The 25,017-nt window shown below is 36.5% G+C and overlaps 1 long non-coding RNA gene across 1 annotated transcript in view; it reads right to left on the bottom strand.

Moving 5' to 3' along the window:
• Positions 1–3,148: 3,148 nt before the first annotated feature.
• The window catches only part of LOC122176436, a 61,612-nt gene continuing 39,743 nt past the window's right edge, over positions 3,149–25,017 (bottom strand). The window contains exon 3 of the long non-coding RNA XR_006177738.1: positions 3,149–3,206. This is a non-coding gene — a long non-coding RNA (uncharacterized LOC122176436). The remainder of the gene's footprint in view (positions 3,207–25,017) is intronic.

Genomic DNA, 25,017 nt, shown 5'->3' with positions numbered 1-25,017 from the left:
CGGGAACATCCTTGAGGGACTGCAGCTCGTAGAAAAGCCCTGCCAGGGAAGGCACACTCACAGGCAAAGGACAGCCCATGGGTGAGCACAGGAAAATGAGAAGGGAGTAAGGAGCAGAAAACACAGCAGGGGCTTGGGATGGGATGAGCATATAATTCAGTGAAAACAGAGGAATGTGAGAGCAGGAAGGGGAGAAAGGAAGTGTCTAACTGAAGACAAGCCTGGGAAAGATGGAGGAAAGATGTCTCCTTGAGTGTTTGTTAAGTTGTATGTTTTGTTGTTTTCTTTTTATCAGTACTTGAATCAAAGAACAAGTTTATGTTGATAAACTACAATTCTTTACTTTCAACAAAGTTGAAGAAGTTCACACAATTTTTTCCCACCACCGATTCATCCTCATTTAATTCTGTGGGAGTTTTATTTGAAGGACTGAATCTGACTGGCAGTGGGATGCAGCTTTTTATTTATAGACTCTTACATGAGTGTAGTTAAATTCTAAATCTAGCAGCATGTGGCTGTCTAATCCCTGACAGAAATGCACTGGAAAGACATATACCTCTGCATCTTGATAACATGTTGCCTCTGCCCCACTGCAAAAGCAAGTGCTATGATTGCTGAAGAAAGGCCACACAGGATAATAGTTCAGTTTAACTCAAGATTTCAGCTACTGGTGAATAAGCATGGAGGTTATGTGACTTCTATGTGAATTTCTAATGTGAATTTGCAAGAAGTATATTAATCAGCTTTGCCTTCTCTATTTATTGTTATTATTATTATTACTATTTTGTTGTTGTTGCAAATCTCTAGCAGTAACCAGGCCATGTTCCTAAGAAACACTTCCTGCAACCTAAGAGGTAATTTTCTCACCATGAGATCAATTAAACTCCATCATTCCATGGGAAGCAATGAGAGTTCTGTCACTTGAATCTTTTCAATCAGATGTGAGAAAGCAGTCAAAATCAGGAATAAAGTAGAGAATACCTACAGGAGGCAACTAAATGGCTTAAGAGTCCTTTTCAATTTCTGGTTTCAATGGTTCTGTGAAACTGGAAATTTTCTTAAGTTAGACTAGAAAAGTTTCTAAGCCTCTGATCAACAGTCCCTGCTCTAATTCTCCAACTTCTTCAATTAACACTATCTTTATTTTCCACTGAAATGTTTAGGAAATTTACAGGAAATTTCAGCTTTTTTATATTATAGAGATATACTCCCTATTCATGTATCCAATTTCTAGCAAGACGCCAATTTTTCCCAGGAGAAGTTCTGAACAGCCCTTTTTTTCCTTCAACATCAAAAATTATGCTGTATGTTTACTTTCCAGTTTCTCTTCCTTTGTTCACTGGCCTAAAATTTATGATTATATTAAACTGACATTTGTTAAAGTTGGAGTGAGTGATCCTCTCCTGATACTGTCTTGATGTCTGATAAAGAAAGAGCGTACTCTTCTGAGACAGGTATCCAGAATGACTAACAATCCTACTAACAAACTGAAGCATTAACTTTTTAACTCCGTGTGCACTACATGATGTCATGATGTGGAATACTGATAAAAAAAAAATCATAAAACCATGAATGACAACATATCTGGGCAATTATAGAGGGGTTATGTATGAAAATGGGATATTCTGCATATTTTCTAAAATAAGTGTGCATAATGCAGTTCACATAATTACAGATGTATTTGTGCCTTAATAGGACTACTTAAGCTGTCATTTGTTGCACAGTGACATATGACATGCTGAGTAGTCACACAAGAGATGAAAAATAAAAATGTATTACGTGGCTGAATTATTATGAGCAATCAGTGGCAGGAAGAACTTATTTAGACATGTACATGCTTGCTTTCATCAGGTAGTCTTTGACTTGCTCTTTGCTTGCAGTAGGTGGGATTTTTCTCCTGACAAACAAAAAAGTAGTGCACCAATATCTAATATTAGCCTCAAAGGGATAATGTAGATGTTCAAAAGCCTGTCAGATCCTGGGGCACAGTGAAAAGCTTCATATAAAGTAAACATTTCATCATCCAGGTGCTGAACACTATTTATTCTTTACAGAATAAAATCAGAGAAGCGTCTGGAAATTGATAGTAAATACGTCCTTCCTACTTTCAGTACGATCACTAACACACTTCAATCAGTTGCAACCGTTTTTCTTTCATAAAATATTTCTAGACCCATCAGTGGGAGAAAATAATACCAAGTTATTATGCAAAGCGCATTTGTGCTGCAGTTTTTTAAGCAATGGAACTGCGTCAAAAATCACAGCAAATCCATCAAACAGAAAAAATAAATGTTCATTAAGCTGCAAGGAAAAAATTTCAGTTGCTTAGGACTTGAAAGTCTTTTTTTTCCCATCAATGTCCATCTGTGTCACACAAGTGCCTATTTTTAAAAATAAGCACTTATGCACAGCAGGACTGCTAGCCCACAAAGGGATTTAATAATCACAAATGGCCTAACATTCTTTGAGATTGTGTGCTGTGAGTATTTAAAACAATTCTAGCTTTGAACCCTCTGATTTTGTCTACAGATTCTTCATTATTTGGTACATTTACAGTGGACAACTGAGTACTTAATGACCAATTTTCTTTCAGTCAACAGGCAAATAAATCAGGATTTCTGTCTAATCTTTCATCCCTCCCATCTTAGGGTTTGGTTTTGTTTTTTTTTTTAGTTGTGTTTTGTTCTGGTTTGTCATGAGAACAGAGAAACAGAGTTATATAAGTTTACATTGCTCTGGACAATTAACCTTTGAAATTTTATCTTTCATGTTGTCTCCAGAGCTCCTGCTGGTAGTTAATTTTTACTGATAATTGTTTCAACAGAAAGTACAACGCAATGTAGATCTACAGTTTTAAAAAGGACATAGACAGCATGCAAATAAATGTATATTTATGAACATATAAAACTTCCAAAAAGTAGTCGTATAAAATTCAGAAAAATATATTTGAGTTTACATAAACATAAGGTACCTTGTAGTGGACATCAGAGCTTGGGAAAGCAAACAAAATATTTATCTCAGGATGAATTATTTCAGAAAATGTCATGTGAACTGACTTTGTTTCATATTTTATTTTTCTCTAAAGTGGTTAAACTTTCAACACTCTTAACACTGCATTTTCTTTACTTGTATTGTTTTTATTACTTACTCTGTCCTCCAGTAGCTGGAAGATCCAATCAAGGATGGAAAACTTCACAGATAAGTGACTGCAGAAACAGAAGCATGGAAAAATGATTTTTCATTTGCTTCAGCCTAACACATAAAGCTAATCAACATGCAACAACTAAAAACATTCCACATCTAAAACATATCTTAGAAAGTTTTTTATGTATGAGCAAGGAAGGAAATAGAAAATGCATGTAAGTATGTTGCCTGGATACTGCATATAGCAAGGAATTTTAACTTTTTTATTTTAATTCAATTTTATTTCATTTTATTTTATTGATTTTATTTTATTTTGCTTTGTTTTATTTTATTTCATTTTCTGTACGAGTAAGAGTCATCCTGAGGAATTTTATAAATAATATGGTAGAAAGAAAATACTTTCTAATTTCACAATGAAAAATGCAATGAATGTCAGTACTTCCTTGGCATAACTTAATGAAATGTAAGACAGGGTTAGAAATTGACACTTCGCTATACAGAAGAAAGATGCTAGAGCCTTGGCCCTATTTTCAACACTTCTATTGGTCATTTGAAAGAGAGATGCTCATACTTTTCTCCTTTGGCTATAAGCTCAGACTTTTAGCTAGTTTGGATAGAGCTGGCTTTCCGTTTCTGTGAGAAAATATTTTCTCTGCAACACTATACTTTCTGATGTGGCAAAGCTCTAATATTTATTACTTGCCACTTGCATTTTTAGGAACAAAATATGTTTAAGGAATTTCAGATGTGTGTGTTTATCACTAGCTTAGGATGGCAAAGGCTTGAGACAGTGGATGCCCGAATTATAGAATTGAACTTAACTGCCTCACATCAGTCACTGTAGTTGAAAGTAGGATTTTTCTTGTGCATATTGCTGCAGTAAAATGTAGAATTCACAATTACAGTCATTATTTGAGAAAGATGCATATTCATGATGTTAGGCTTGCTGCTCACTGCTTTATGCCTACTTTGATTTAGCAACCTAATTTAGCAAATAGACACCCTGACACTTGCTTCAAATCTTTTGTATGTATCACTGTCTAAATTGCATTATCTGCATATATATACAGCACAAGACAAATTTCTGACTTCTTCTGGAGAAATCATTAGACTTATGACTGTAGGATAAGATTGCTGGTAGTACGTTGAATTTTTTCATGTTAGCTAAGCCATAACAATTCCTTGTAAATTCTCTAATAGCTAGGGAATTTAACAGCTTTAGCTAACAGACCCAGAACAACCACTCTGTATTAACCATATATTTTTATGTCAAAAAACAGTTCATCTCACTTCCCATGTGTACCCACCAATGTCTCAACCACTAAGAGCAGACACCCTCCTACTCAAGCAAGGAATAGCAATGAACTCACACCCTGTACTACGTTATGGTTTTATCTATGTACACGATGGTGATGAGGACATGGCCTGGCACATAAAAACCACAAAAATATAAGGTTATGTTGGACACTGGTGCACAGAACATCCTAATGCCATTGAGTTATGAAGGAACAGAATCTACATTTCTGAGGTGCAGGTTCACAAGAACTGACTGCACTGGAGGCTGAAGTGAGCCTTACCAAAAAAGACTGGCAAAAGCCTATTGTGACTGGCCCTGGAGCTCCATGTGTCCTTGGTACAGATTATGTTAGGAGAGAGTATTTCAAGGATCCAAAGGAATATCGATGGGCTTTTGGAACAGTGCTGTAGAAACAGAGAGCATTAAGCAGCTGTCTGCCATATATGGCCTTTCAGAGGATCCTTCCATTGTGAGTCTATTACAAGCAGAAGAATAGCAAGTACCAATTGCTACTGCAACCAGATGTTTCCATTTCTTTTTCCGAAAAAGGGGAGTAGGGAAAGAAAAAAAAAGGCCAGGAAAGCCCCTGTCACTCATGATAACATCAACCAAACCACAACAGTGAGCTCTTTGAAGAGATCATGAGCTACACAAAGCAAAATATTCAGGAGTTGATACTGATATGAAGACTACATTCAAGGAAAATCTTGCTAGTATGTTAGTTGCTATGCAGTAAGTATAACATTTTTTCAAACCTATGGTCTCACAAAACAAACCAGAGGGTTAAGGTCAATTGCTGTATGTCCATGTGTAGACCACAGATTAGTGGTGTCCACTGGGGTTCTATCTTTGGACCAATAATCTTTAGCATTTTTATCAAATACCTAGACCAGACATGTCCAATCCAATGCCTGAGAGCTGCATGTGACCCAGGACAGCTAGTAAATAACTCTGCCCTCTGCCACTGCCACATTATACTAATGACTCTTCCCACTGAGAGGACAGATCCGTTCCAGAAATGCAGTCATTCCTCAGCAACAACCAAAACATTGTCCCAAAACAATTTTTCTTCACTCAATGCAGTCCAGGCAAGCCAAAATATTGGACATCCATGTTCTAAAAAGTGAGATTAACTGCACACTCAGACAATTTGCTGATGACACTAATCTGAGTGGTGAAGTTGATACGGTGGAAGGAAAGGATGCCATTCAAAGGGATGTGGACAGGCTTGAGAAGTGGGCCCCCATGAGCCTAATGACATTCAACAAGGCGAAGTGCAAGGTGTTGCCTTTTGGTTGGGGCAATCCCAGACACACGTACAGACTGGAAGAGGAACTCATTGAGAGCAGCCCTGTGGAGAACTAATGGTGGACAGAAAGCTGGCATGAGCCAGCAGTGAGCTCTTGTATCCTGGGATGCATCAAAAGAAGGGTGGCCAGCAGCATGAGGGAGGTGATTGTCTCTCACTGCTTAGTCCTTATGAGGTTCCACATGGAGTATTGCATTCAGGTCTTGGGCTCTCAGTACAAGAAAGTTGTAGAGCTGTTGGAGCAAGTCCAGAGTAGGGCCACAAAGATAATCAGAGGGCTGAAGCACCTCGTCTATAAAGAAAGTACTGGACTTGTTCATCCTGAAAAATAGAAGGTTCGGAGAAGACCTGCTTGAGGCCTTCTAGTACTTAAAAGGGAGCTTATGAACAGGAGGAAGACTGACTTTTTACATGGTCTAAAAGCAATAGGACAAGAGAGAACGGCTTTAGACTAAAATAGGGAAATTTTAGGTTAGACGTTAGTAGGAAATTCTTTACTCAGAGAGTAATGAGGCACTGGCATAGGCTGCCCAGGGACACTGTGGATGCCACATTCATGGAGGTGTTCATTGCCAGGTGGTACGAGGCCATGGCAGCCTGGTGTAGTTGGTGGAAACCGTGTCCATGACAGGGTGTTTGTAACTGGATGGTCTTTAAGTTACCTTCCAGACCAAGACATTCTATGACTCTGTAATAAATTTGTGCATTAATTTGAACAAGGGTCTTTATTTCTGTGAAGGAGTGCATTCATTGCTTCTCCTGCAGGAGGAGATTTAGTCCTTTCACATGTTTTTTTAGTGCATAGACACATTTGAGCACTTATAGGGCATACTGCTGGTCACTCATGAGGTAATAAAACTCTTTTGTTGTATGATTTAGTTTATAATGTTTTCATTCTGGTGTATGGTGTCTGGCACATTATTCAAGATGAACAGGGAATAAGTCAGGCATAATATTTGCAGGTTGTTATTGTTAGTGCAGGATAATAGAATAGCTGGAAAAACAGACCATTCCAAATCTTGAATTGATGGAGGAGACAGAAGAGCAGTCCCAACAGATTAAATTAGATACACTGTTAAATCAAGTAGCTCACTGATGAGATGGGCAGGAGCAGTTTATTTGCTGGAGCCAAAATCCAAATGTCCTTAAGTCCAATGTATACATTACAATGAACGCACAGTTTCCTCAAAAGGACAAGGATACCTTTGTATTTCTAACATTCAGTTCTCAGTAATCCTTTCCTAAGATCCACACAGCTTTATCCATCTCAGAAAAAGCTTAGGTAAGTCCTTATTTTTTTTCTATCTTACTTATCAAATACAACAATTCAGTCTCATATCAGTACACAACCTTGCAGAAGATATTCATCTATATTTGTGTACTTCAGAGCAGAGCAAGAAAGAATTGCCTTATCATGAGAATATACTTATTGCGTCAAAAGCACTTATGTTCCTTACAGAAACAAAAGCTATGGAAACTATGGGAGCACAAAGGAATCCTCACCACAAGTGAGATAACAGACCCTTGACAACTTGGAGCAATAGTGTGAGTAGAAACAAGTCCCTGCTCTAAATCAAATAGAACAAAGACCTAAACGTAGGCCTTCTATTCCCAATGAGATATCAAGACGTTAATCCACTGCTCTTTAGTTTGACAAAAAAAAAAAAAAAAAAAAAAGTCATCCTAATTACTTCTACAAGATTTTTAAAACTATACATATCTTGTCAATCTGTTGACTGATTGTAAAACTACCTGACCAGTTGAACTTCATCACTACTGGTATTTTATTATTTTTCTCTGATTTTTTTTTTTGCATGTATATTCTGCTTATTTTAGTAAAAAACATTTGTGTCTTTACGATTTACAAATGTCTTCACAAAATAAATGTGTTAGTTGTGCTATCCATAACTGATAAAAGGCAACAAAAGAAGTAACATCTTTGGCATTCACCAGAGCTCAAAAAGAAAATGAAAACAAACTAACAAAATGAACAAAAAAAACAAAGCAATGATGCAGTAGCTTAGGGGGAATAAGAAAAGCTGGCATAAGTATCAGTGTTTAATTTTTATTTCCAAGATAAACTAACTGCAGCATTTTGTTGCTTAGAGGATCTTCAAACCCAGAAGCCGTAACTATACTGTGTACACTGAAGCCAGTGCTAAAACTGACAGACAGTCAGAAAGTTATTTTAAGACTCTTTGAAGTCCTTTTCACGATATTTGGAAATGAGTTAAGAACTTGTTATAATGAATGAAGAACACAATTATAGCTGCTCAAGATTATAAATTAAAAAATCAGCCACTTTGCTGAAGTAAGATTCCCATTTTCATGCCAGTTAAGTTGTAAATTATGGAACCACTGATCAGCAAAAAAAGACAAATGGAAGATGAAATTCTTCTAAGCAAAGAGGCTGTATCCACAGATTGTTTAAGTCACCAAATAGCATATAATCTCAGTAAAGGCAGAGGTATGTGTTCATATCTATCAGTTACAACTTTATAAGTCCATATAATTATTTTAACAGATATTAGGGAGAAAACTTGTATAAGCTATGCGAAGTATACCCCTTTGCAGTTAATTATAGAATATAGATATCATGTTCATAATTTTATCAAAGATTATTTCCACTTCACTACATCTCCTGAAAATAGACCTGATTTGCTTAATCATCTTAAAGCTTAGCATACCAGCTAGCTGTATTCTGATTTTAGCTGCAAGATTTTCATTCCTTAAATATTATTGCACAATGCAGTCTAGAACTCTAACATCACGTGTTCTTAAGGATTACAGTTTTACGTGGCTAATCTGACTGACAACATGCATGCAGAGATTAGAATAATTCGAAGTAGGAGAGGCCAGGAATGACTAAGATACATGAGCAGGAATGTTCATGTTAGAATGAGGAAAATTAATACAGAGTAACTTTAACATTGTACACTTTTTTTTTTTTTTTTTTAGACCTAAATCTAGTAGGGAAAAAAAAGACTTTGAGACATTTCACAAGACACAGAAAAAATGTTTGTGAATATTGTGTTCCTTGCAAAATTTCCTGTTCTCTTCAACAAAGAATCAGTTTCTATTCTGTTTTCAGAAATATGTTTCTAAGTTTTTTCTATAACTTTTAAGAGTTTTGCTGGGTAAGATATCTGAAACCACACTGAAAGCCCTATTGGCACGTTGTGCAGCCCTGCAGAATGTTTTTCTGTAGCAATTGCACATTCTTTATAGTGTGTCTTGTATAAATGCATTAAGCTTGACATTCTTAAAGTAAGCATTTCCATACATCCACTCATGCAAATAGTGTGTTTACAGCAAAGGAAGATTAAAATTCAAGTAAGCAATATGAAACAACTATTATAAAAAGACATCTGAACAAATTTATTTTCAGTAATCTACATATACTTATGAAATTTGTATAGAACCCTTCCTTTCAGTTCACTCTAGATTGTGTCAGGTGTATTTAACCACACTGAAAGTGAGGAATATTTTTCCTAAAGTCCAGTCTGAACTTCCCCCAGCACAGCTTTGTGCCATTCCTACATGCCATAAGCAATCAGGATGAAGAGCGCAGCATCTCCCTGTCTACATCTGCTTCTCAGTGAGATTCAGAGAGCAACTCAGAAGTCGCCTCTCCATCTCCTCTTCTCCAGAATAGACGGCCCAAGTGTCATACGATGGCATTCATAAGTCATGCCTTCCAGTCCTTCCAGTCCAACCAGCTTTGTTGCTGAGAAAAAGGGCTGGTGTGAACTACTCAATAATGAATTTAAGTGTCTTACTCTTGGAAATTCACAATACAGTGTCTCAGTGTCTTGGTCACAAATCATTTTACACGACCACAGACAAAACCATAAACCAGACTACTTTTTCCTCCAAACTGTTCCAATTTCTGTAAGCTGTATTGACTGGGATGCAATTTCAAATACATCAGCTTTCTTACTGGAGTGATATTTTATCATTGCCTCTAATCCATTCTTCCACTTACTTCTCCTAAAAAGATAGGAAATAAGAAGACATAATTGCCATGCAGAAATAAGCTCACTTATTCTGATGGAAATGGTGATGGCCAGGCATAAAGTTCATATCTGAAGTTAGTCTGTGGCTGACAGATAAATGACAGATAACAGAATTACTGGTGGCTCAAAGACTTTGTGTACAGATAAGGTACGTTTCAAGAATTCTGAAAGCTTCAGGACTCATGATTTTTATTTTTTAACTGGTACATTGCTGTCCCTAACTCTTCATGAACATGATGTTGAAGCCAGTGAGAAAAATCTATGTGATGGGAGGTTGATTCATATATTCAGAAGCTAGCACAGGATACTTTTTAAAAAGTGTATTTGCTAGCTTTTCTGTATGTTTAGCCCTTGACTTGGCAAGCCAGAATAGGGAGAGGGAAGGACTGGAAGTAGGAGAAGTACACTCAACAGTCACAACTGTAAAATCCAGTCTGAAAAAAAAAAAATAAAAAGAGGAAGATTAATGTTTTCTTGGGGCACAGATACAACTGTGGCACTGACAATACAGACATCATTTCCAAGGTATCTGAATGCTTCCTTCAAGAAACAAGGCTTCCATCAGACAACTGATTTATGTTTTAGCTGAAACTATTTCAAATAGTTCCATCCTTCATATTTTAAATATAACTTACAGCAGGGGGAACTGCACAAATAACTAATTTTAGGTAATCTTGGACGTGAAACACTATTGTCTTCTTCTTGATTTTGCTTTAAAAAACAAAAAAAAAAAAAAAAAAAACCAAAAAAAAAAACCAAAACAAAAATAGACACAGTCAGTGTAAACCTAGCCCTGTAAATTCACAATCATATAATCAATTTTTTAAACACAACATGTAAATGGTACTAATCATGGAAGTGTCCGTAGATTTAAATGCTTGTGAAGAGTTTGTTCACTTAATTATACACATCAGTTTTTAGGCCTGTAATCAAAGAGAACACATCACTCTGAATTTCTATATATATAGAATGTATATATGTAGATACAACAATCTACTAAATTGTTTGGTCTCGTAAGATATCTGAATAACAAACTGAGATTTGGTATTTCAAACTGAGATTTGGTAGCCAGTTAACTCAATCCCTTCCGCAGCAGGGAGAATTAGTGAAAGGAACAGGAAATGCCTCCTGATCAACGCATGGCTAAGAGCCTGGTGCCATTGGTGGAATTTTGATTTTTTTGATCACAGGACAGTTTATTCAGCGCCACCTCTTTGAAAAGGTTTGTGTGAAGCTTCTCCTGCAGTTCTAGATTGTATGGGTGTGTACACTTATTTTCTTTTGAATCTAGAATATTCTTCTACTCACATAAATGTAGAAAAATAAGAATAAAAATAAATATATGCACAATTTTTTCATAGCTTTCTCTCAGCAATACTTAATCTACTTAATCTTACTCTGTCTGTACTTTTACATCATATCATATAGTGGTAAGCATGACTACACGTCATTTCTGTAGACAGCTTTATCACTCTATTTTTTAGCATCATTAGAATTCAAATACTTCTCTGTGCGTTTTTCTCTCAAGACCGCTTTACAGGTTCATTAGGCTTGTGAAATTTAACAGCACTCCAAATACATTAGATTGATTTTTTACATTGTTAAGTACAGATTCCCACATACAAAGTGCTTTTGACTTCAAAATGTAGATTTGGTGGGGAAAAAAGAATTAGAAGATAAAGAAAAATTAAATTTGAATTTCACAGGTCATTTGAGCAAGTCAAATGATCTGATGTATGTGCTATATCTTTGATTTCTTCACCCATTTAATCCCCGCTGCCAAGAAATTATCATAATTAACACTATTTCTGAGAGAAGATGATCTCTCCTTGTTCACGTCTTATTTTGTTCATGTGCTGAGTCAATGTTTGGGATCTGACTCTGCTATTTCCTTAGTATTAATTCAGTTTCTCTGATACATGCTGATAATTTTAAGAATGAAATATGCTGGGTTTTTTTCTGTGCTTAAAATCTCAGATAATAGCAACTCTTAGGTTTATGAACAGAATTCTTTCCCCCTATTTTAGTATAAATAGGATCAGCTTTCCTTCCTCATGCCTAGAATTGCAGGCATTAATATGACAATTATTCAATATGCAGTTTTAGAAAGGACACAGTCCCTAAGCAAAATGACAGCTCTGCAGTAGCCTGGCACCAAACACAGCCTACAGAAATGAAACTAGTCAGCAGGAGCAGCAGGAGTGATTTTCCATTCTTAAAACAAGAAGGCATTTCTCCCAAAAAAACATCTTTAACAAGGGTCAAGCTGAATGCTGGGTCTAGCTGCAGGCATTATAACAGCTTCCTCAGCAGTGATAACCTCCTAGAAAATAATTTAGCCATGGATCTCAGAGACCAGCTGCCAAAAAGTGTGTGTCTAATTTACAAAATTAGGAGTGAGGTCTTAGTGGCCTACAGAGAGAAGGCTACTGCTGTTCACAATGTCAGAATGGGAAAGGAGAGTTTTTCTGACGTGTCAGATCATCTGGAACAAGCTGTCACAGAGTCCGGAGAGGAAGGGGAAGCATAAAGCTGTTGAAGGTGAGTAGCAAAGGAGAAGAGGCAATTCAGGCTCTCAGGAGGAAGAAATCTTTCCATTGAACTGTCAAAGCAATTCCTCTGTGACTTCCAATTCAAACTGCAGCAGTACAGCACACAGGTGCCAAGGATACAACACTTCTCATCCACTTCTGTTTGCCCAAAAGTCCCTAGCTCAAAATAAGACAGATATGACCAGAACCTTGTGAGTTATCCACAACTCCCTGGCAGTGTGCAAAGCACAAGTCATATATAGCTTTTTTAACATTAACATGGGCCCATGTTGTTGAACTCCCTTGTGTATGTGCACAGTTCTCAACAAAATGTTCACCTTTTACTAATGCAATAACTGTTGCTTTTTTTTTTTATTATTTTTTTTTTGTCTACAGAACTAGCCCCAAAACTACTAGAAATTCTTGTTTAAATCCAATTCATATCTCATTGGTCTTTTTATTTATTGGCTTTATGGAAAAGTCTGGTTTGCCTACCCTAAGCTGGACACCAGTGGCTGTTCAGTTAGAAATGGGAGTATAAATGATACACATGTATTAAATGCACAAAAACTGACTTGCCAAAACTTGATTATGCTAACTGATTATGTCAAAGAGGAAGAAGTCCATCACCTAGATGATGCAGTAACTGAGGAATTTCAGACAGACTTGAAAAATCTGTGAACAAAACATTCAGATTTGTAATAGCTAATTATTGCAACTCACACATTGTATTTCTGATGTGGATACTGAATGTACAATTGACTGACTGTCAGTTAATTATATGTCAGTAAAATAATAAATGAAAAAGGAAAAAAAATGCAAAGCAAAACTGCAGCAGCAAGAAGCAGCAGTTCTGCAGTCTGAAATAATCTCACAGCTAAAAATCAATTGCAGAAGGAGGAGTGGGCAAGTCAAAAGCTAATGAGCTGTTTAAATTCCCTGGTCTTGCAGCTTTCAAAAAGAGCATGAGCACAATTCATGTACTTCCTGGTGGTAATTTTATCTTAAATGTTATGATGATAGTGCAGAAAACACACATTCTGACTTTGATTGGTAAAGGATTTTTATTTTTTTTTTTTTCTTTTTCAACACCACTAAGACTCATTTCTGGCTAACAGACTGCAGTCATGAAAACAGCCTTGCAGAGCTAACAACTCACAGCTAAACTATATCCTCTACTGAGTGAATTATCTTTAGAGCAGAAAGCCACTAACATTACTAAGCTACCTTTGGATCTGCAAATTATTTTGCTGTAACCAGCTGAGAGCTGCAGTGTGCCAGGGGCGTGCACATAGAGGAGGAGAACACTTACAGCTCAAAGCAACTTAAAGCTGGTCTAAAACCCATTGGTTTCTCTAGTATCCACAAATCACTGATTGGAAGGATGTCTAAAGATTCTTTGATAATACCAGCATATGCAGCCCTGCAATCCTGACTTAGTTCACTAACTCACAGTGAACACTCACTGATAGGAAGCAGAGAGATCTTCCTTATTCCTACACTGAAGATAATTTATGAAATTTGTAGCTTTCCTTTGATCACTTCAGAGAACAGGGAAATACAAATGTATCTTAAGCTCTCATGATAAGCATAGCTGCCTGGACAACAAGATGACACGCAAGACTTCCTGCAGCTGTTATTTTGCTATTTCCCAGATGCTGTCTTGACTTTCCAAGAAAAAAATAAATAAATAAATAAATTTGAAAAGTCACTCCCTTACCTATCTGAAAAGAGAGAACAAAAGAAAGAAACAAACAAACAAAAAAGAAATGCCAAAAAAACAAAAGTTTTTCCGACATCACAAATCTTTACTTGTCAGTCACTTTAATAAAAATGAAAGTTTAAGCTGCTCTCCAGCAGATACTGATTGCTGCTTTGTCTCCCTATGTATCGCAAAATCCTCTAATTGCTTCCATTCCTCTGATCTCAGAAACTGATTTTTCTGAAAGAGCTGTTAAGTGGAAGCAGCAGGCACCAGCACCAAGAATAACTTAATAATATATTCACCTTTTTTTCTTTGTAATGTATATATACTTAGATTTTTGAAAGCAAATCTTATCTATTTCCTCTTCTGCTCTGCTATATGAAGGTTAATTCTGAAATCCCTGTTGATTATTGCAACGTTACAGCTGAAATCTTAAACAGAAATAGCTTATGCAGCATGGCAGTATGATGTTAATGAACACTCCTCACTTTCAAATTACATAACTAGCTTCCATGTGCTTTCCAAGTTTTGATGAAAGCTCTGCACAAAATTTTAAAAATGATTGCAATTTTATACATATATATTAATATAATATCATAATGTATATTACTATATAATCATAATATATATCAATATTAGTATATGTGTCATAATATATTTTGATTCATATTAATTGGCTTGATCCTTTCATGGAAATGGTAACCTTTTGCAAAGCATTCACTGCAGTATGCAGGCCTGTAAGAGATTATTCTTTTACATTATTGTCTCAAAGCTTATTGGAGACACAGATGAACAAGTCCAAGCAAGTCCTGGGCAAGGATCCTTTGTCTACAGAACTTTGACGGACAAGTCCTGGGCAAGAGCTGAGAAATCCTTTGTCTGAGGGACACAGACACAGACAAGGCCAGGGGCAACAAGAGAGAGATTAATGGCTGGGAAGTGGTCTTTTGTGTGGGCTTATTCCTGCATGCTGACAAACTCTCCTGGGCCTGCTGTCTGAGCGCTGCTGCTTCCTCCCGCATTGGCTCCGCGACTGCCTCCTGATACCTGCTTGCTGCCCATGGCCGACCACGCTGCTGCTCCCCTCCCTGCTGCTTTTGCCTCAGACCTTCGAAGCGTCGTGCAACAGGACCGCTGCTGGATCCTGGTGGTGACCATCCCTGCTTTACGCAACTCTTGCTTCTTTCCTATCTTTTCTATCGCTCTCCTTCCCTTCCCTGTCTCCCTGATTAGGAGTTATAATAAACTGGTTGGACTAACGTTTGAACCGTTGTTTCTTAATCTCACGCCAGGTATATAGATATTAAAAGAGCCTCTTCTCCCTCCTACAAATTGGAGCAAGACAAGGCCCTACAAATGAAGCATGAAAGTATTTAATTAGGTTTAAATTTTTGTTTAGAAAGCAACCCATTTTCCAAAAAAAAAACCAGAAATCTTTGCTTCTTTAGTCTCAACATGGCAAACTTGAATACTAGATGTAACTGAAAGCCTATTTAAAAAAAAAAAAAAAAAAGCCATGGACAAATGCTGACTAGAAAAATTCTGTCTTGCCTGCTTTTCCTTTTTTATTGTCTCTTGTACTCAGAATATTGAATTATATGACATTACATTTTAAATTATGTATTAGTATATTGTAAAAGTGTGAAATGGATTCAATGCTTGACCAGGTAATATACTTTGAATTCTGATATTTCTAAAGTGCAATATTTCAAAATTTCATTTCATAACTAAAACTCAAGGTTTCACCATTCGTTTTTGGTTAATGTATAAGCAAACATGAATGTGTTTTCATCAACTTTGCTTCCCCCCATCAGTGGTCTAAGTCAATGAGAGATAGTTCTGAAATATGCTCCAAAATTCTTCAGTATCAATTTACAGTTCATTGTACACGTTTTAGAAAAATCTGCTAGCTCTAAAACCAGCCGTCTCTTGTTGATGTCAGAAGAGGGACAATTACATTCTCAGCTACAACTCAGTCTCATTCACAGCATTTAATATCATTATACTATTATAGACAAATGCTATACCTGTTTTAGAAGCTAATTTCAGAATTCTAATTTCAGAAAAGAGTTTCACCAAGTTATTTATTCAGTTTAGAAAATGAACCTGATTTAGTTTTTCATAAAATTTACTGAACCATATTAAATAAGTGAACCAAGGATGCTGTCAGTAGCAGCCAGAAATTCAAAAGATCCTGTAACTCTCATAGCTCCCTATATATGATTTACATAACTGGAGTGCAAAATCATTTTCCTTTATATTGAACAGTCCTCTCCCTGAAACATTATTCTTCCGGTGTTAAGATGTTGAACGATGAATATATCAATAATATCCATATCAATATGTAAATATGTCAGTAATAGGACATTGAATCTTTACGGGTTGAAAGCAAATATTTCCTTTATTTGCTTTCATTCTTATAAAAAAAAAAAAAAATCACATTATATGCAGTCAGTTGGAGCAATAACATGCCATAAATGATAGCCCATAAAGCTCCAAAGATGCAAAATGTGTAAGTCTTAGCAAGGTATTGTACTCAGAGCAAGATATTCATCTCCATATTTCTGCAACAGTGACGTGAATGATATGAAACTACAAATGTTTGTTTGCGAAGTGCTTTGACCTGTGACAGCATTGACCTCTCCATGTCATGTTGATGAGCAGCTAAGACTGCAAGCAGCTTTCCTAAAGGTACACTGTGGTCCTTTCATTAGATTTTTCTTGTACAGTATTTCAGTTTTATTTGTTTTCTACATAAAACCACTACATTAAACACTGGAAACAATCACCGCTACTCCCAAACTGAGGATCATTTGTCCAGCAAAAACAAAATGACAAAAGCTTGTCTTTCTGGTAAGGATCAAATCTGTCCTCTGGGATGGGCAACATCCTGAAACGATACAGCAGGCTCTTTTCTCCTGTGCACCATTCTCCAAGAGTGCTTCAGTATGACAGATTATCTCTAAATGTGCAGTATAGAAGTGGCCCCTTGATTACACTACACATAATAGCAGAGCTGAGGGTAATCTTCAGGCAGCTCTCCTTGGGCAGCTGCTCTTCTCCTTCAGCTTCATGGGAAGTGGATAAAACCTTCACTGTCCCAAAAAGAGCAGGAAACTTTATTCTCAGCACTCATGCTGATACAAAAATCAGATTGGTGGTGCTGCTCTCCACAGGAGACATGACAACAGGCCTTCCCAGCTACATTTCTGCAGCTGCCTTTTGGCTATGGATAGGTTGGTTCAACAGCTGAAAACTCACATGCCATGTAGTAGGCATGCATGAAACAAGTTGATACAACAGGTAAGTAACACAAACGGGGAGTTTTCTCAGAGTTTCTAGGGAAAGAGATGGAAGGAACTGGAGTGTTCCTTAAACTATAAAAATATCTCTTTATGAAGAGTTCCTGCCTGTATACATATATATATATCATGAATTATAGTTTTCCTAGTGATTCACATGGTGTTAGTGGGTGTAAAAGTAAACAGGACTGCTGCAGAACATACTGAGTCAGCAAAGAAATTTGGCAGTTAGAGAGGGACCTGTGAAGCGTTGGAAATGGGCTTCTGCTGGCAGCAGCCAAAGCATTAGCCAAGCCACCAACACAGAAAGAATACTTTGTACATAATCTCAACTTGTGTATTACCTCTAAGAAGCATTCTGTGCATACTGGTTCCTGTGCTGTATACTGCAACTGTACTGCTTTTGTGTTTGAGTCATGAAACAGTGCCATATCCATCTATGAAAGGATCACTGCACACATTAAGCAAATAGATTTAATCAGAAGCTATACAGTGTAAAAGTAACTTACAACTTATGGACCTATATTAGAGTGAAAGACATGCTAACGGTACCAGTCTGTCGTAATAATTAAAAAGGTTCAGTTTCAGTTTTTAAGACTGAGATCTCAGGCTTCTCATTCCACATCCATACTGCGATGATTAGATGTAGTGCATAAGAGTTATAAAAATTCAAATGACACTAAGTTTTGAGAGCTCTGTATTAGTGCCTGCATGTTAATATCAGAAGGAATAGATGAGAAATTGCTGGATCTGATAAAGAAACAGATTCATCATTCATCTAAACATATTTTTATAAAAAGTACTTTTGAGAGAATGACATGGATGGATTTAGTGTTTTAATTTTAGTAAGAATAGAAAAAAAATCAATTTCATAAATTTCAGTATGAAATTATTGGCTGTCAAGTTTTTATCAATTTTGATACATAGTAATAAAATTTCAAAATGAGGAAATAATATGTAATTTTTAAGTGTTTAAACTAAATACTTCATCGTTAACATTTGTTCTCTTGTTTCTTTCCCTCTTTCCCACTTAAAAAAATATATACAATTTTCTTGTAGGAAGCTTTAAATTTGAAATAAATCCACTTTTTTTTTTTTTTTTTTAAATTCTTTACAGCTGTAAAGTTCAGGCCTGCTCATAGTATTTAAAACAAATTCACAGCAGAACTTAACAAGAACATGATCAAGACAGCCACTGATAACGTCTTCACAGCTGATGCTTTTCCCAGCTTTAAGTTTAGCATTTTGCAGTTATTACAGACTATTTTTAAAAGTAGCACTATCAGAAATTGCTTTCCATTTTCTTGGTACAAATAAATGGATACTCATCTGAGAATTACTGTGGGGTTTTTTTTCAGCTTACTGACTTAATGCTTCTAACCAAAAGCAATGAGATCATATTCCTGAGACTCCTTTTAACTTCCAGACATAATGTTCCCCCTCTGAGACTGATTTATCATGTTTGCTATATTATTCTTCATTAAAAAAATCACCAACATTTATATAAACAATGACAATTTCAAGTAAATGAGCATGCCACTGCTTAGGGCATTAAGCTGTACTTTGTGGATATGCAAGAGAATTATATTTTCAGTGATGTCAACACACTGAACATATCTGTGCCTTCACAAATATTGACTTACAGAAATGAAGGAAGCATTCTGAAAACAATTCACTACAGAAAATAGCACGTTTTTCATTACTTTCTTCTCATGTGGTAACCATGGTAATTCCTGGTTAAACAATACAGTATCAAAAATTTTAGAAGTTTTACCTGTAGATACTTTCACTTTCTTAGACACCAACAATAGAAGATATTCAATGAGATATAGGAGGTCTTAAAATCAGAATTAAAAAAAAAAAAAAAAAAAAAAAAAACTTCTTAAAAATCACTGACAAACTCATTACAACAACTTCTCAAGGGAATGAAATGTTTATTATCTCTGTTTTGGAAAAAATGATATGCCTACCGATAGTAACCTGTAGTAATATAAAGTATTTACCAGAGTTCATGCCACAGGAGTCTAGCTACAACAGCTTAGCTAAATTTATCTGACCAGATACATCTTTCCAAAGATGACAAAGCTGAAATTCACACTCTTTTTTTCTCTTAACTATACTTCAAATCGAGAGCACGAAACAGTTTCACTGATATCACTGCGTGATAAACTTTTCCAGCCATGACTTTTATCAACAATACAGATCCAGACAGCTGCTATAAAAGAATCACGGAGTTTGAAATTAATTGAGTTCTGAGACTGCTACTGAACAGGATTTACTGTGATTGATTAAGAATTTTTTCAGAAGTCTAATTAGCATACCACTGGTTATTTTGCAGAACATGCCCTGTAACAGTCTATTTACAATAGAAGAAGTGAAAAATTTGTCTTTCCCTCCTGCTTTACTTCTTTCTCCTTGAGTCAGACAGCTTTATCATAAAGGTGCTGAGGCCTCCTGAAATGCAGCCACGTTATACAACAGCAGTCCTTCATGCACTCTTATACTTGATACTGCTTTCCATATATTTGGTTGCATTTTCCATTTTTTCTTTCTAGCCCTGGGGACTGAAAACACAGCCTCTTGTTCAAAAGAGGATTTCTGAAATAGGTCATATTTCTCATACAGAAGTGTAAGCACTTAGGACTGGTATCTTGAACTGACATAAAAAATGAATGGTGAGAGGATAACCAAAGCATATATTAAGCTTTTTGTTATCAAAATTTTGAGGCAAAGAACTGACAAATAAGCAGTTTGCTTATTTTACACATAGTTCTCTAGCACATGCTTCCTTCTCTTAAATACAATGAAATGTGCCTGTGCAGTAAGTCAGCACAAAGTTTATAAGCCATGCAGAACAAAGTGTAAGTGTGACAAAGTGAAACAGGTCTTTTACTGAATTACACCCCTGAGGGCTGCAATGATAATTTACAAACAAAATATGAAGAATTTAAAAAATATCCCAAAATATTAACATCTTCCTAGAGCACCATAACAACACTTTCATTGAGCAAATGTAGAACAGTAGTGAATACCTCTTTCCTCTGGAGTTTCAAGCTATCAAATTGCTTTTCTATTTCTAATTTTACTTCATTTCTGTTTGTGGAACACTGCAATATAGAACTGGAAATTAAAGGGGGTATATTGCCTGCCAGTCATGAATTGAAACTTTAGCGAATAATTATTGATAATTGTACTGGTTATTAAACTTTCATGAATCAGTAGGCTGGTTTTCCAGTAGGTGTAGATTTTCTAAATGAATGAATAAGGTTTATTAAGTAACAATAAGCTATTTCATTTGACAAACCAATCCGAAAGTCTGTGTGGTCCATGGCCCTTTTTTATTTCTCCCAGTTCTATAGAAATCACTTAAATAAATGCTTTCACAACATAAACTGTCAGTTAAGCTCAGAAATTCTTTGTTGAAATTTAACAATTGCTGTCAAATGTTGAACGGCCAGTAAGGCTCACCCTGAGTCCTATCTGCTTTATCAGTTTATCAGTAACTAATTAATTCTATTCACTGAAAAGTGAAAAATGAATGTCTTGATTACAGTGTTGAATATGATAAATCCTGAATCTGGGGTAAACACTTTATGTTCTCTGAAAGTATTATGAGATAAATAGGTGTAGAGGTTTAATCACAAGTAAACTATTCTGAAGTCTACCACACTACTTTCCCACACTACCTAGAATAATAGAAATGTAGAATGTTTGGGGTTGGAAGAGACTTTTAAGATCATCTAGTTCCAACCCCCCTGCGGTAGACAGGGACACCTTCTTCTAGAGCAGGTTGCTCAAAATGCCCATCCAGACCATTCTTGAATGCTTCCAGGGAGGAAACGTGCATGACTTTGCTGGGCAACCTATTCCATTGTCTCACCACCCTCACAGTAAGGAATTTCTTCTTAGCATCTATTCTAAATCTACCCTCATAAAAAGTTTCTTCCCAGCTTTCTCGTAGACTCCTGTCAGGTACTGGAAGGTCTCTATAAGGTTGTTTGAGATCCTCCTCTTTTCCAGGCTGAGGAGCCCCAACTCTCTCACCCTGTCCTTGTAGGGAAGGTGCTTTAGCCTTCTGATCATCTTTGTGGCACTCCTCTAGACCTGCTCCAACAACTCCACGTCCTTCTTATGTTAGGCACAGCACTCCAGATGGGGGTCTCGTGAGAGCAGAGTAAAGGGACAGAATCCCCTCCCAACCTGCTTGTCGCACTTTTCTTGATATGACCCAGGATACGGTTGGCCTTCTGGGCTGCATGTGCACACTGCCAGCTGATAATTAATTTTCATCAGCCAATACCCATAACGATTTATGCCAATTCTCAAGCCATTCTGTGCCCAACCTGTATTTGTGCTTGGGATGCCCTTACTAATGTACAGGACCTTGGACTTGACCTTTTTGAACTTCATGAGGTTGGCATGGGCCCACCTCTCTATGTCTCTCTGAATAGCATCTCTTCCCTCTAGCATCTCAACTGCTCCACTCAACTTGATGTTGTTTGCAAATTTGCAGAGGATGCACACAATCCCACTGTTCATGTCTCCTGCAGAGATGTTAACACTGGTCCCAGCACTGATTCCTGAGAAATACCACTCCTCACTGATCTCTACATGGACAATGAGCTGTTGACCACAATTCTCTGAGTGCAACCATCCAGCCAATTCTTTATCCACCGAATGGCCCATCCATCAAATCCATTTTTATCCAATTTTCTCCTCCTAAAAGGAAGAGGAAATATAATAAATATAATGAAATAGAAAGCTCTTGGGTTGAGATAAAAACAATTTAATTAAAAATGGGAAAAGAGAGAAAAACAAGAAAAACGCATTCATTCAAAATCAGAGTGAGAACATTCCCCACTTGCCATCAGCAAATGATATTCAGCCATGTGTCAAGAAGTAGGGACTCATTACTGTTGTTCAGAAGAACAAATGACTTAATAACAAGAGCCCTCCCTTCTCCTTCCCATTCCTCAGATTTTATTGCTAAGTGTGATATCACATGGTATGGAACATTGCTTTAGTCAGTTTAGGCCAGCTGCCCTGGCTGTGTCCCCTCCCCACTTCTTACCCATCTTGATCCTATTGGCCACCTTCTAAGGTGGCTGGAGTGAGCCCTGATGCTGTACCAGCACCAGTCCACAACAGAGAAGACATCAATATGATTACAACACTGTTCTAGCTACAGTTTCAGAGCATAGCACCATATGAGCTGCTCTGGGCAAAGTGAACTTATCACATCCAGATCCAGTGCAGTAACATGGAATGCACACAGTGTCAGTCAGAAGCATGAACTGACCAAAGCATGATTTATTCTAATTACGAAAGCAAATTTCTCCTATTATCAATATGCTCCTTATCCTTTTTCCTTTATAGTGCCTGTTGTGGAGATGGTGTTTACTGATATGCTTAACATGGTATACTCTCATGTTCTTCTATTGCAGTTTCATTTTATGGCTATTTATCTACATGCAAGTAGCTACAAGAGTTGTTAACAAGATGACACTTTCTCTTCTCAACTTCTGAGGGTTTTTATTTGCCATTACCAGGAGCAAGATAATCATCTGCCATTTGCACATAAATTAGTAATTAGTACACTAGTGATTATCAAGATTATATATGTAGAGAAACCTTAGTCCTCCAGCAGAGTTACATTTTTCCTCAATCAACCAACTTGACATTTTACTGAAAGATAAATAAAGCAAGGGCACAATGAAATACCAGAATTATACAATCTAGTGACGAATCTTGCTCAAAATAACAAAGCATGTAGAGCATTTTGGAAGTTAAAATAATTAAACGAATGACAATCGAATTAAGTATTGTAATGACACTTTTACTGGATTATTCACATGGAATTTATTTTCTGTGTGCTTAGAGATGTAGTTACAGTGATCGTGAAAGAATTTACATCAAACCTCTGAATTCAGACATGGCTTGATTTGGACCTACAAAATTATTTCAAGAATATCTAGATTAAAGGTATCTTCACAGAATTTTCTAGGATTGAATAAGAAACTCAAGTGTGGATTTATATAAATGTCTCAGTACAAAACACCTAGCAATTTGTAGGCAAGATGTAAGGCATATTTTCTCCTTTAAGCTTCCCATGCTCTACTCAGCCACTACTTTGATTATTTTCTTCCTGAAGGATAGAATTTGATTCCACTGGTTATTAATATTTCTGAGAAGATGCAAGTATGTAATTCTGAATATTATTAATTTTCCTGCAGCAGCAAAATGGTTGTCATGGAAATATGGGTATCAGAGGAGATAACCCGATATTTGCCTTCACATCAACATTCCAGAAAGGAAATATGGACATAAAGAGATTTATTTCTTATGTGACCAAGTGAGGAAAAGCCGCAACCTTTTTCCAGATTTATTAAAAAAAAAAAAAACCAACAACAAAAAACCTTTTAGAGCTTTATTCTTATACAGTGTGCTATCAAACTGAACGTTGAAAACCTTTCAAAGAATTGGATTATAAAACATTAAGACTCTACTCCACTCAGTATTTTCTGATTTACAGTCATTCTGATATTTGCATTAGAAATTGCTTTTATTTGGCTACTAACTTCATAATTAGAGTGCCATTAATCTTCAATGCGAAAACAAGTATTACTCTGTTCCTCTGGAATTATATCCTAAAAGTCATGTCAGTCCCTATGCTTGATGGGTGGTGTTTACTATCATCTTCTCCTAAACAGGAACAAGGAAAACTACAAAAATAATCTGTGGCTGCGTGGTCTTGTTAAAGATTGGAGAAATAACTATAAGAAAAACCTGCAATGGGTTGTAAATATGAAGAACAATTCCCAGAATATGATCCTAAAAGGTCAAAACACATTCACCTTATTTCTTTCTCTCATAGGAAGTTAATTCTTGAATGAAAAATAATGCTTACTGACTGAGGACATTCTTTAACTTCATCACCAAACAAGGCAATATAAAATCAATAAAATGTGGGCACATAAAGAGAGCCAACTCCTAAAAGGAGTCCAGCAGAGGGCTACAAATATGATAAAGGGCTTGGAGCCTCTCTCATGTAAGGAAAGGCTGAGTAACCTGGATCTATTCAGCCTGGAGTAAAGAACACTGAGATGATACCTAATTAATATTTACAAGTATCCTTTATAGATGTTTATAAATAAGGGGCGTGAGAGGCAAATGGATGAGTCCAGGCTGTCTTTGGTGGTATGTAGTGATAGGACAAGGGGAGTACTGGCCTAAAATGTGAACATAAGAGGTTCCATACAAACATGCTGAAGAACTTCTTTACAGTGAGGGTGACAAAACACTGAAACAGGCTGCCCAGAGAGGTGGTGGTGTGTCCTGCTATGGAGATATTCAAGACCTGTCTGGATGCCTACATGTGCAACCTATTGTAGGAAATCTGCTTTAGCAGGGGACTCGATAATCTCTTGAGGTCTCTTCCAACACCTGCAGTTCTGTGATTCTATGATACATATAATAAAATTTTGGTCGGTGCATAATACTTTCCAAACCTGCAAAAGTAGATATGCAATATCTGAGGTCACATTACCAACCATCATTATTCAATTACTTCGCCTTGAGTAAGGAGACTCAAAAAAAAAAAAAAAAAAAAAAAATCAAATCTTTGTGGTTTTTTTTCTTTCATTTCCTCCCCGTAAGGAACTGTAAAAAATACCTTTCAAGAGTCTTAGAAGACAAAGGATTGAAGAAGCATTT

This window comes from Lagopus leucura, unplaced genomic scaffold (assembly GCF_019238085.1).
Source record: "Lagopus leucura isolate 7727_CA_CO unplaced genomic scaffold, USGS_WTPT01 Super-Scaffold_774, whole genome shotgun sequence".
NCBI classification, from domain to species: domain Eukaryota; kingdom Metazoa; phylum Chordata; class Aves; order Galliformes; family Phasianidae; genus Lagopus; species Lagopus leucura.
Note: the sequence above shows the minus strand (reverse complement) of the source record. Positions and strands in the feature narration are given on the sequence as shown.